Below are 12,670 nucleotides of genomic sequence, written 5' to 3' on the forward strand. Positions count from 1 at the left end.
TCCTTGGAGCTCACAGCACAGGAGCTGCATCTCCCAACATCCACCCTCCGACTGGTGACAGGAGGCTGGGTACAGGCTTGGGGGGCTGGAGCACTGCACCCCTGTAACTAGGAGACTGCTTACAGAATGTCTAGACAAGGAGGGAGGAAGCTGCATGGGAAAGAAGGTCTTTGTCCTCAAGTTCAGTGAGTAGTTATTGAAGGGCATGAATGCTCCAAGCCAAGTAGGGGTTTTCTTTGACTGAATGCCAAACTGCCCTGCCCTTTTATCTCAGTGAAGCTGCAGAGACCCTCATTAGGCACCATACCCAGTAATAAGGAAGCCTTGAGTTGCCTGAGAGGAAGAAAATGACTGTCTATATAAGCTATAGGCTTATTAACTCTCTTGCAAATAACTGTGACAAAGTACCTTTACTTGCACAAAGAAATGAAACCCAAATGTCCTTACTCTCCAAGCTCCCAGCTTTACTGAGAAGATTGGGTATGTTTAAAGCCAACGTCTACGAATTACCTCCTTCCAGAAAAGCAAAGAAGAGTGTATTTTATTATATTATATTATGTTATATTACTTATCGATAAAGTCATTTTTTAAATTGTTGACATTCCCACTGAACTGAAAACAAGACAAATGATACTCACTTATAAATTTATTTTCCTGTCCTATATCTGCTATTGAGATAGTAAAGGATAAACAGGTGTTTGGGAAAGGAATTATCTACCTGAATTGAGATGTAAATGCCAGCTGATGAAAGGTACGTAAATTAGCTCAGACTCATCAAGCTCTGCCTGAAAAAAAGAAAGATTCTTCTGTTTCACTGAAAGCTCAAGATAGTAGAGCATAAAGCTTTAGGACTCCACAGCCTGTGATTTCCAGCTTCTAACATTCTATGCCTTGAATGAGGAACTACCTAATGGAAGAACAACCACATAGGGTATTAAGTAAGGAAGCAGGCTTTGGAGGCAACCTGGGTTCGAATCTCAGCCCTGTGTTACCGTTGTGTAACAGGGATAATGATGGGGTTGTGGTGAGGTTCAAATGAGCTGAAACATTAAGTGCTCAGAATGCTGTCTGGGACACAGTAAGGATGCATCACCGTGAGGGTGAAGAAAGTTACATGATGAAGGCTGTTCCTTTGTCAAGGTCTGATCTGAACAGATGAGACTTCAGAAACTTGGCTTTTTCTTTACAGTATCTAAAGGCTCTCTCACCTGTTGAAGATGTGCTCCATTGTCACCTGATGTCTTTTAAGAGCTGCTTACTATTCCCTTTCTCTAAGGCCAAGGGCAACACCTACCTCTGACAGCTGACTCAGGCAGTCTTCAATGCCACTCTTCTGCAGACATACTTCCTAGCAGCATGGGGAGGCACGGGGGTGGCAGGCTGCACATTTGCTTGGTTTGGTCCAGAGCACTGGCCTAAACAGTGTGGGTTTTTTTTTTTTTAATCAGAATTAGCAGCTAACATTTTTAAATCTAGAGATTTTCCACAGAAATTCAGATGCTTGGTGTCTCTTGAAAACTCAAAAGACCTAGCAACACTGGATCCACATTCTTGCATGACAGCAGGATTGGAGCTGAGGGAGGCTCCGGCCACAGATCTCTCCACTTCCCAACACTGAGGCCACTGGAAGCGCTGCCTGTCAACACCCTTGGGCTATTGCTTTTTTTGTTCTTTCTTTTTTCAGTGTTAGGTCAATTGTGCTCATTACAATGCCTGGGTGGCCCCGTAGCCCCATGTGTACAGGGGCAAGAGAAGGACATACTTTAGAGACAAACAGACTCTTGTTCATATCCTGACTCCACCCACTAACCGTGGGAAACAGGCGGGTTATGAACTCTCTCTGAGCCAGAGTTTCCGCATGTGAAAATGGGACTGATCCTCCATACACAACACAGCACACGTGTTTATCTGAGATCATATGGAAAGTACCCAGCCCTGTGGCCGTATACAGTGGGATGCTCAATAAATGTTCCTTTTCCTCCCTCTTACTACTCACTGGGGACGGGTGTGCCACTTTGGCACCAATCCCTACTATGCTCCTCCACCATCTCACCAATGGTTTGCCCCTGGCTCATCAGACACACTCATGTTCCAATGTGCAACTAAAATGTGCTTAAAGGATCAGACTGGAATGATGGAGCCTCTAGATTGAACCATCAGTTTACAGAGAATACAAATGACACCATGGGGATGAAATCAGCAAAATCCAGACTATGAGAAACTCTATAGGACAAATCTGATTTCTTCAACAAAAACTGCAAGAAAAAAAAAGATGAAGAGACAAAGTTACTTAAGAGATGTATCAACCAACTGCAATGAGTGGAACTTATTTAGATCCTGATTTAAACAAACTGTACAAAAATTTTATGACAGTTGAGGGGAATTCCCTGGCGGTCCAGTGGTGACGACTCTGCACTTTTGCTGCTAAGGCCCTGGGTTCAATCCCTGGTCGGGGAACTAGGATCCCGTGAGCCATGCTGTGTGGCCAAAAAAAAAAAAAAAAACTATAATATTCCTAATATTTGGAGTTCCCTGGTGGCCTAGTGGTTAGGATTCCAGGCTTTCACTGCTGTGGCCCAGGTGCAATACCTAGTTGGGGAACTGAGATCCTGAAGGCCACGCAGCGCGGCCAAACAGTAAATTTAAAACAAAAGACAGTTGGGAAAATATGAACGCTCTGAATATTTGATACTAAGGAATTATTGTTAATTTCTTAGATACAATGATATTGTATTTATGTCCAAAAAAAGGAGCCTATAGTTTTAGAAATACATACTGAAATATTTCCATGTGAAATGATATAATGAAAGTAATCCAGGGTGAGGAGAAAGGGTGGGAAATTCAGATGAGACAAGATTCTCTAGGTAATAAAAATAACTGAAGCTGAGTGATGGGTACATAGTGGTTTATCATACTGTTCTCTTTACTTAAGAAGTAATGCATATGATAAGATGTTTAAAATTCTTTTAAGGTTAGAAATAGCACTGGACTGATCTAATACAGGAAATGCTTTCTTGGAGTCATAACTTATGAGTAAGTTATTTGGGGGCTCAGATACCTCTTTGAGGAAGGATTCCTGGGGGCAGGGAGGATGGGGAGGGATTTCAGTTGGCTTGGTATATTAGCGCACTGGGGGAAGAGGCAAGCCCCTGGTTTCCTCTACCTTGCTATATCTCTTTCCCTCAAGTTTTAAAACGCCTGTCTCTGCCCTTTAGACTATCAGCCCCATGAGGGCAAGGACACGTATGTAAATCCTTACTTCCCTGACACCTCGCGCAAAGACTAATATGGCACATAATAAGACCTCAACAAATGTTTGTTGAACAAATGAAGGGGAAGGGGTATCGATATTTCATCTTCAATGAGAGAAAAAGAGCAGGAAAATCTGATTCTGACAAGGTGCTCCCAAGCTGTGGTTCAATACACGGGATTCACATTTGACCACACATCAAAATGATGGTCTGAGGAGCAGATTCCTAGGCACCCCCTCCTTGGAGATTCTGATTCAGTGGGTCTGAGCTGAGTTCCCAGGAAGAATATTTTTAACAAATGCCCAGGTGATTCTGATGCCGTCAGTTCAGACTGGTGTGGAATATCCAGTTATAGGTTATTAAACCTCTTTGCTTCTCTAAAGTAGTATTCATTTTCTTCTGCCCAGCTTTTTTTTTTTTGAGTGTGGAAACTTTCAACACACACATACAAGAGTACAATAAGCTCCCTTAAGGCAAGGGCCATCAACTTTCTGCCATCTTGCTTCTCAATTTTATTTCTAAGGAAACCATTTAATTTTAATTGAATGTTGCTGAATTCAGCAACAGCATTGGCAGCAATACTCTCTGCCTTCGAGACGAAGGTGGGTGAAACCCATCCCTGGGTAACTTGAGAGAAGTATGACAAATAAAGATGTAGGAGGCTGTGTTTTCTTGGTCTTTGGCTTTAAAACTGGGAAATCAGACTAATCACACTACATGATAATCAGGAAGATTTGGATTGTTAACTGTTCCTTAAATGTTTTGCAGTTTTCACTATTTTAAAGAAATAAAGTCTCACCCAAATCTTTAAAAATACCTTTTTTTTAAAAAAAAAAAAGCATTCTTCATTTAACATAGATGCAAGGTAAATCATTTGGTAATGACCATGACTCCTCTGCCTTGGATAGAAAGTAAGAATTTAAGCCAGAAAAAAGAAGAGCTAGATATAATTTCATGTAGCTGAATATTTCTAAATCAGTAGGACCTGCAAAGAAATATCCTTTGGATGCTTTTTTCTTAATGACTGAAATGATCACAAACTGATTTGCTCTTCCATTCCAAAACTACTGCAATTTAGGTGATTAGCTAGAGGAAATGAAAAGAGTGTCTATTTCAAATTTGTAAAACCAAAATTCCAGGTAATTAACAACTACTCAACTTCACCATAACCCCTGATAATTTAATGGACCACTGCTGGTGCATCACCCTCTCCCAAAATACAGCCACTTAGATGATCATAAGAATCCAGAAACAAAACAAATGTATGATATTTAATTTGCAATCTATACATATCATGGAAAGCTGGGAAATATATCAATACACAAGAACAAGCTGGTGAAATAAAAAGAGGTCACATAAATTATATACAGTATCATTCAAATATGTATATTATATAGATAGATGATGCAAAAAGATCATAAGGAAATGCAACAAAATTTTTAAGAGTAATAGTATTGCTGGGTTGCAAAAACACAGGCAATTTCTTAACCTATATATATTCAGGCACTTTCAAACTTCCCACATGAAAATACAGAATCTGTAATGAAAATACTTTAAAAAAAGAAGAAAAGAAAGAGTTGCAGTAGAAATCATCTATTTTCTCAATATATTGCCACTAATAAATATGGCCTTTCAATAAGGCAGAGACTCGGGGATTAAGGAGAACCCCACAGCTCAGTCATGACAAATGAATTCATTTTATCTTTTGGTCACATCTGATTCTGCCTCATTTTCAAGATATGGTGACAATGAGAAATATGAATAAAGCAAAATGTCCAACTTAATGATTCACGTGACAGCTTAATAACTAAGGAAACGTAGACTTTTCTATAGTCAAGTGGAATGTTGTGCTTCAAAATCTACATTGCTTCATAGGATAAATTAGGGAGTAACTGGTCACTTAACAAAAGTATTCTTCAAATCACTCCAGAATTTCTCTATAATGTGAAATATTCTAACATGTTTCCCAACTTTTTAACATCAAAAAATTTTCATAGACACCCCACATAAGAGTGATTGTAGTTGGTTGGGAAAAATATGTAATGAATATATGTTATGAATTTAGTAACACTTTCAATGCATTTGTATGTACTAACTGGTAATAGAATCCTTACACATCTGAAAAATAATGCTGAAGATATATATGGCTCATTATTTATTCTGTGTCCATTCAATGTTGGGACACATGTGAATTCAAGGCCCCCCTTCAAAAACTCCACTACACCCACTGATCTGTTCATCACTCTGGTGCATTTAAAATATGGTACCACGGGGCTTCCCTGGTGGCGCAGTGGTTGAGAGTCCACCTGCCGATGCAGGGGACGCGGGTTCGTGCCCCAGTCTGGGAAGATCCCACATGCCGCGGAGCGGCTGGCCTGTGAGCCATGGCCGCTGAGCCTGCGCATCCGGAGCCTGTGCTCCGCAACGGGAGAGGCCACAACAGTGAGAGGCCCGCGTACTGAAAAAAATATATATATATATGGTACCACGTAAAAGAAAACTCAGGCTGCGTGAGTATCACTTTTGCAGAGCGTTTAGGAATTTTAGAGTGAGGGGAAGAGAAGGGATTAGTTGAATGGCATCCATTTCTCATAGATACAACAGTTTTTTTAATGTAGGAAGGAGTAGATAAAGAGTACAAGTGGGATTCATTTTTCATTCAATCTAGCCAAATTAGAAAAATATAGTCAGATCAAGTTCACTATAAGGAAGATGTTTTCCAATACATGGCAGGTTGAAAGACAGTTTTCCATCTTTTACAGTAATATAAAGAAAGAAAGAAACTGACTTACATCACATTAATAGTATACATTCAACCTGTGCAGTCAGAATAATCTATCCAAGAGGTTACATTATAGCTTTTTAAGAAAGAGTCAGATAGACCCAGATTCTGGGTGTAGCTTCTCTAACTACTAAGTTCTTCATCTATAAAACATGGCCATGATGTCTACTATGTACTGTTATGGGGATTAAATGTGGTAATAGATGCAGAGTATCTGGAATAGAGAAACATTCAAGAAAGGTTGGTTCTTAAAGATTAGGGTTCTGGGAATGTAATGATTTTGGAGATAAAGGAAGAAGAATGTGTTTGAAATAGGCAGGTATGTGGTTAGCTGCCAAAAGCATTCCCTGTGGGAAAGACCTCGGAGCTACTGAACAAGCCACATCTAGGGTTCTTTCATTTCCTTGTGTTCTCATTTCTGACATTGCTGCCATTGTGTCCACTAATTTGGCAAAGTTGCTTTGAATGATGACCTCCCTATTCCCACCATCTATTTTCCTCTCCCATATAAATAACGGATTGTCTATTCTCATCTTTTCCCAGTAATATGATTTGATACGTACCTGTTAATGCTGTAAACTGGGATTTTAAAAAGTCTTCCTAATCACTCTTAAAACAGTGGTTTACACTCTGTCCCTGTAAAAACATCAGCTAAACATTCATTTCCTACAGAAGAAATTTAAATCTTGCTAGTATGAAAACATAGTGTTACTTTACATCTAGCAAAATGGACTTAAAAACTACTTTGTAAATGCCCATTAATGTTATACTCATTTGCTGTGTTTTTACCATTAGGAAATTTATCCCATTTTATTATCAAAAAGGAACCTATATACATATATATGAACATATTAGTGTGTGTATGTAAATACATATATATGTGGGTGTGAATATCCCCACTTCTGCAAATATTTATAAGTATATACTATAGATAGATAGGAGGGAGGGAGGGAGGAACGGAGGAAGGAAAAAAAAAAGGACCTGGAAGGATTAATATCTAACTGAGAGTTGGAAGTGGGACTAAATGTGGGCTATAGAGATAGAAACTTCACATTTCATCTACTTATGTCATTTAAAACTTCTTTATAACAAGCTCATATTACTTTATTGGATTTTTAATTATTTGTTAAAATCGGATTACTTCAGTGCTCAAGAAAGGACATTTTAAGACATTTAATTTCATTTAATTCTTTCAGGTCACTAGGCACTGCTAAGTGCAATTTTAAAATACACTAAGGTTTCATTTTGAGAGGAGAGAAAGATATTCAGAAGAGCCTTTGATCACTACATCATTTTAACTAGGACTTTTAAGAAGTCATATGAATTATCGATATGTAATCTGAGCCCCTAACCACCTATAAGCACCATGTGCAACCTAAGGGAAAATGGAGTTAAAAAAGATCTTCTCAAGGTCTTCATCAACTACAAGAAGAGGCACTCATGTATAAAACCAAGAGAGGAGGGCAATAATACAACTTAAAACAATGATCAGAAGAACACCTAGCTCACTTTAGGGTAGTAGATGAAGCACTGGGAGATTTAGGTTAAATATATAACCATTAAGAAGAGAAAGAGAAGGGAACATTAACCATCTCAAGCTCCCTCATTCTGCTTCCAATGAGGCTCAAGCTGGGAGGCTCCCAACTTCCTCCCCTTTCAGTCACCCACCCAGTTCAGTTCATTGCTATCCCAGACTGGGTGGAGGCCCTGAGGATGCTGGGAGTTTCTGGGGGAGAGAGGACAGGTGGGTGTGATTGACATGTACATCACGTCAGTCATTCTCCACTCACCCCATCTCCTCCCCTCCAGTGTCTATTCAAAGTTCTCTCACCTCCCGCATCCATTTCTATGAACAGTATCACACACCTCAACCAACCTCCACTTTCTGCTAATGACCTAGACCGATGCAGACCAATAGAAATATAATGGAAGACAGATGTGAATCACATATGTAATTTTATGTTTTCCAGGACCCACATCTAAAAAACTAAAGGGAAACTGGTGAAATTACTTTTAATAACATATTTTGTTTAAATCCAATATATCCAAAATATTAATTCAAAATACAGGCATACCTCATTTAATTGTGCTTCATGTTATTGCGCTTCACAGATAATTGCATTTTTTACAAATTGAAGATTTGTGGCAACCCTGAGTGAAGCAAGACTATGGGCGCCGTTTTCCCAATAGCATTTGCTCACTTCCTGTCTGTCACATTTTGGTAATTCTCACAATATTTCAAGGTTTTTCATTATTGTTATATTTCTCATGGTGATCTGTGATCAGTGTTCTTTGATGTTAGTATAGAGAAAAGAGAACTCACTCTATCGTGTGAAGGCTCACACGGTAGTTAGCATTTTTAGCAATAAAGTATTTTTAAATTAAGGTATATACATTTTTTTAGACATAATGCTATTGCACACTTAACAAACTACACCATAAACCTAAGTTTTATACGCCCTGGGAAACCAAATAATTCATGTGACTTGCTTTATTTTGATATTTGCTTTATTGCAGTGGTCTGGAACACAACTCGCATTATCTCCAAGGTATGCCTGCATAATCAACGTAAAAATCATTAATGAACTGTATCTGTTCATTGAAATCCTGCCATTTGCAACAATATGGATGAACCTAGGGGGTATTATGCTTAGTGAAATAAGTCAGACAGACAAAGACAGATACTGTATGTTATCACTTACATGAGAATCTAAAAAATAAAACAAATGAGTATAACAAAACAGAAAAAGAGACTCACAGATATAGAGAGCAAACTAGTGGTTATCAGTGGGGGGAGCGAAGGAAGGAAGAACCAGATAAGGGTATGGGGATTAAGAGGTACAGACTACTATGTATTAAAAAATAACCTACAAGGATATATTGTACAACACAGGGAACATAGCCATTATTTTATAATAACTTAAAATGGAGTATAATCTATAAAATTTTGAATCACTATGTTGTATACCTGACACTAACATAATACTATAAATCAACTATACTTTAATAAAAATAAATAAATAAAATTATTAATGAAGTGTTTTAAATTCCTTTTCCTATAAATGTTTGAAATCTGATGTATATTTTACATTCACAACACATCACAATTCAGACTCTCCATGTTTCAAGTGCTCAATAGCCACATGTGGCCGGTGGCTAGCGGCTACTGAATTAGACAGCACAAACCTAGGCTCTCACTCCAATGAAAATACCCAAACTTTCAGAATGAATGATTAATGCTGAATAAAAGGATCATGGGTGACTTTTTAAAAATAACCTTGGCTTATCTGTATTTTTTATTGTTTTCCAACAAACAGATTGCACGTGTTTACTTTTTTTAAAAACTTGTGATTTTAAATATCTTTGACATATTGGGAGAATTTCAATGAATGAATCTTCACATTCATGCTCTAATGCAAGTTATTGTTTTAATAGCACATGTGGCATCAGCATCTGTCTTCATTTCAACATATCTGTCAATCCATACCTAGTTCCTATCTGCTTCACCATCATCAATTATTCTCTCAGTTCCCTATAGCGCACCCACCTTCACCTTCTGCACATCGCTGGGTTGACAGTACAGAATGCTCAGAAGAAATATTTCCCCTGCTCTCACCACCTCTGCACAAATATTTACTAACCCACACACAATCTCTAGTTCTGCTTTAGTAGAACTAGGGACACTGGTATATGACTCAGAGAACTCAAATTCAAATTCTAGAAAAAGACTCTGTCTTCAGTGCTGCTTCAAAGTTATTTTAAAATAGGTTTGTTATTTACTATTACTTAAACTTAAATATATTCAAAAGCTATTATATGTCCCACCTTGGTTTCTTTACAAAACCAGACAAGCAATACAAGCAACTAATTTTTTAATCAAAGAATGCACTACTCACCTCAAAGATTCTGACATATTATAAAATGTAAAAACCATAAAATTATGGTTTTGGTGCTTAAATATAGAAGCAGTCTAGCTCCTGGAAAATGGGAACATGAGGTGGACACAGCTTAAGAAGTTAAATGCACTTAAGTTAGGAAACTAAGGTGTGAGCACTTACTTTAAATAGTACAGATTTTTAAATCATGTTAAAGTTTGGTTTCATGAAGTGTTTGCCATGCTAATAATGATAAGTTTGCTCTTTTCCCCCAGGATTTGAAAGGCGGCATGTGGAACCCTAAAATGGGGAGTTATGACACCTGGCTATTAGTTCTCACTGCCAGCTGCCAACCAGCTATATGACCTTGGCTGCAGTCCATTCACCCCGCTGGATTCAGCCTCCCGGGCTGTAAAGAGGGGTTGACAGCACAGCGCTTTTTCAGGCTGCTTCCAGCTCACCATTCCTGACCTTTGCACTAATCTCCCTCCATCCCATTATCCCTGAAACATTTGCCTCCTCATGCATCTCCTCCTTGCTAAAAGAGAAAATGGCTGGCAGCACAGCAGTGAAATGGGGGAAAAAAGGCTGTTAAAAAAAAAAAAAATCCTAAAATGAGTCACCTTTCAAGAATTTACCATCCTCTGGTGCCTGAGTGCTTGCCTGTGATGTTAAACCAATTCTTCCAATGCAACTTGCTCTAAGAACCTGGTATTTGTTATATGTACTGTTCTTGGATGATGTTTATACCAGACACTCATCTCTTTTAAGAGCCACTTGTAGATACAAAACAGCACAGAAGTTATCAAACAGATATTGGCAGCCAGATACGTCAACTTTAGTGGAGCCTGTAGAAAATCAGATCAAAATCACAGAGAGTTTTAATCAGGTCTTTGCACCTGAAGATAATTACAACTCCTCAAACTTCCCACATAACCTCCCCAGAACCTTGCAGCACCCTAAAATCTAGCCTGCTGCAAGAATCACTTCCTATCCCTTAGGGCCGGCTGCAGCGATACCCAGGAGGGCCTTCCCTCCCCTAGATTCCCCCATCAATGCTTCAGTCAGGGGGCAGCTGATGTTAGCTCTGGTCTGTGTTGCTTCCGCCTGGCCTGATTTTTCATGCTGCCATTTTGAGTTAACATAGGTTTCCTCTGCAACTGATGAATCTTCTAGTCAGGCTTGGAGCACAGTAGGCACGCGCACACGCACACACACACACACACACACACACACACACCCATCGGGAAGCTGGACTACAAGCGTAATCCAAGACACTTGCAAGCCAGAATTAAACAGCAAATCCAGAAAGAGCGTATTATTTAACAGAACACTACCAAGACAGTTTGGAGCCACAGCAAATGACTGCTTCTGCATTTGAGTTGAATGGACATTTTTAACCCCTAAATCTTAGTTCTCGTCAATTCTCTAAAGTTCAAGCATCCCTCCTGCTTTGCAGATCACACTCGTCTCAGACCTCACAAGTGATGTCGCCCAATAATCCGCGCCCAGACAGACAAGCGAACCTAGGGCGCAAAGGCAAACTGAAATGGATAATCATCTCAGAAATACGAGTGCCTTTTACCAATAAGTGCCCCGGCGCCACCGCCTTAACTTGCCCCGACACCCCCCATCCCCAAGATCCGCCCCGGGTGTGGCTTGAGGAGGCGGGCGGTGTTATGTCAAGTCCTTCGGCCCTCGCAGACAACAGCAAGAGCCGACGCGTTTGCCCTTAGGGGGAGGGTAGTCCTCCGGACACGACTCGGCAACCGCAACCGCAGAACCGGCGGACGCGGGGGCAGAGCCGGGCCAAGGGCAGCAGGCCCGCCAGGCAGCCATGTTCCCGCGAGCCCGCCCGCGCGGCAGGTGCGACCGGGAGGGTGCCTGGCCCGCTCCGCCACCAGCTGTGTGCCCGTACGAGCCGGGAACCCCCGGAGCGGTCTGGGGGGGAGGGCGGGGGCCGCACTGGGCACACACCCCAGCGGGCCAGCAACTGGGATACCAAGCAATGGAAACACAGGAGAAGCGGCCTGGGGGAGTGAGGAGAGTTCAAAAGAGGTGGTGGGAAGGATTGGGTTGCGGGGTGGAGAGCGGGGACAGGTTCCAACCAGGCTGCGGCGCCCGCGCCCTGGGGTGGGGCAGCCCTCTCCTGCGCCCCCGCAGCCTGTAGCCGAAGTCCCCCACCCCAACCCCGGGCTGAGGCTCCCTCTCTCCTGATCCCCTAGAGACCCCAGACAGCCCAAGCCAGCATCCGCGGGATTCCCACCCGCGGGTTTGGAGGGACAGCTGGAGGCGACGAGGCACAGGGACGGCGATGGCGGATCCGGGTGAACCCGCCGGGGGAAGCAGCTGCAGATTCCCTGCGCTCCCAGGGGTGCCCGTCACAGCTCACCTGCGGGGCTGCGGGCTCCGGGCTCGGCTCTGCGGTGCTGATGCTGCGGCCGGCGAGGGTGCGGGTGGTGCCGCGGCTGCGATCACTGTGGCGACATCGAGGGCTGCAGTTGCAGTGGCGAGGGCGGCCGTCGGGCGCTTCCCCCTCCCCAGACTCCCCGCGCTCTGGCCCGCCGCCCCCCAGCTAACAGCTGGCCGGGCTCACGTGACCGCGGGGCCCGCCCCCGCCTCCGCCCCACGCCGGACCCGGGCCGCGCTGCGCCGCGCCGCGCCGCACACGCACTCTACCTGGTCCGCGGGGGCGCCTGGGAGCAGAAAGGGCGGCTGAGAAGACGAATCTCCCCGTGGAAAGTGGCTCGCTCTTTGCGCGA

General features: G+C 42.1%; 1 protein-coding gene across 1 annotated transcript in view; it reads right to left on the reverse strand.

The window, feature by feature from the left end:
• Window positions 1-12,445, reverse strand: part of SCRN1 (secernin 1) — a 58,633-nt gene extending 46,188 nt beyond the window's left edge. Inside the window, exon 1 of the mRNA XM_060108461.1 lies at window positions 12,301-12,445. The gene's annotated coding sequence lies outside the window, so the exon portion shown is untranslated. The remainder of the gene's footprint in view (window positions 1-12,300) is intronic.
• Between the last annotated feature and the right edge of the window lie 225 nt (window positions 12,446-12,670).

The sequence above is a fragment of the Mesoplodon densirostris genome, chromosome 9, assembly GCF_025265405.1.
Source record: "Mesoplodon densirostris isolate mMesDen1 chromosome 9, mMesDen1 primary haplotype, whole genome shotgun sequence".
In the NCBI taxonomy this organism is placed as follows: domain Eukaryota; kingdom Metazoa; phylum Chordata; class Mammalia; order Artiodactyla; family Ziphiidae; genus Mesoplodon; species Mesoplodon densirostris.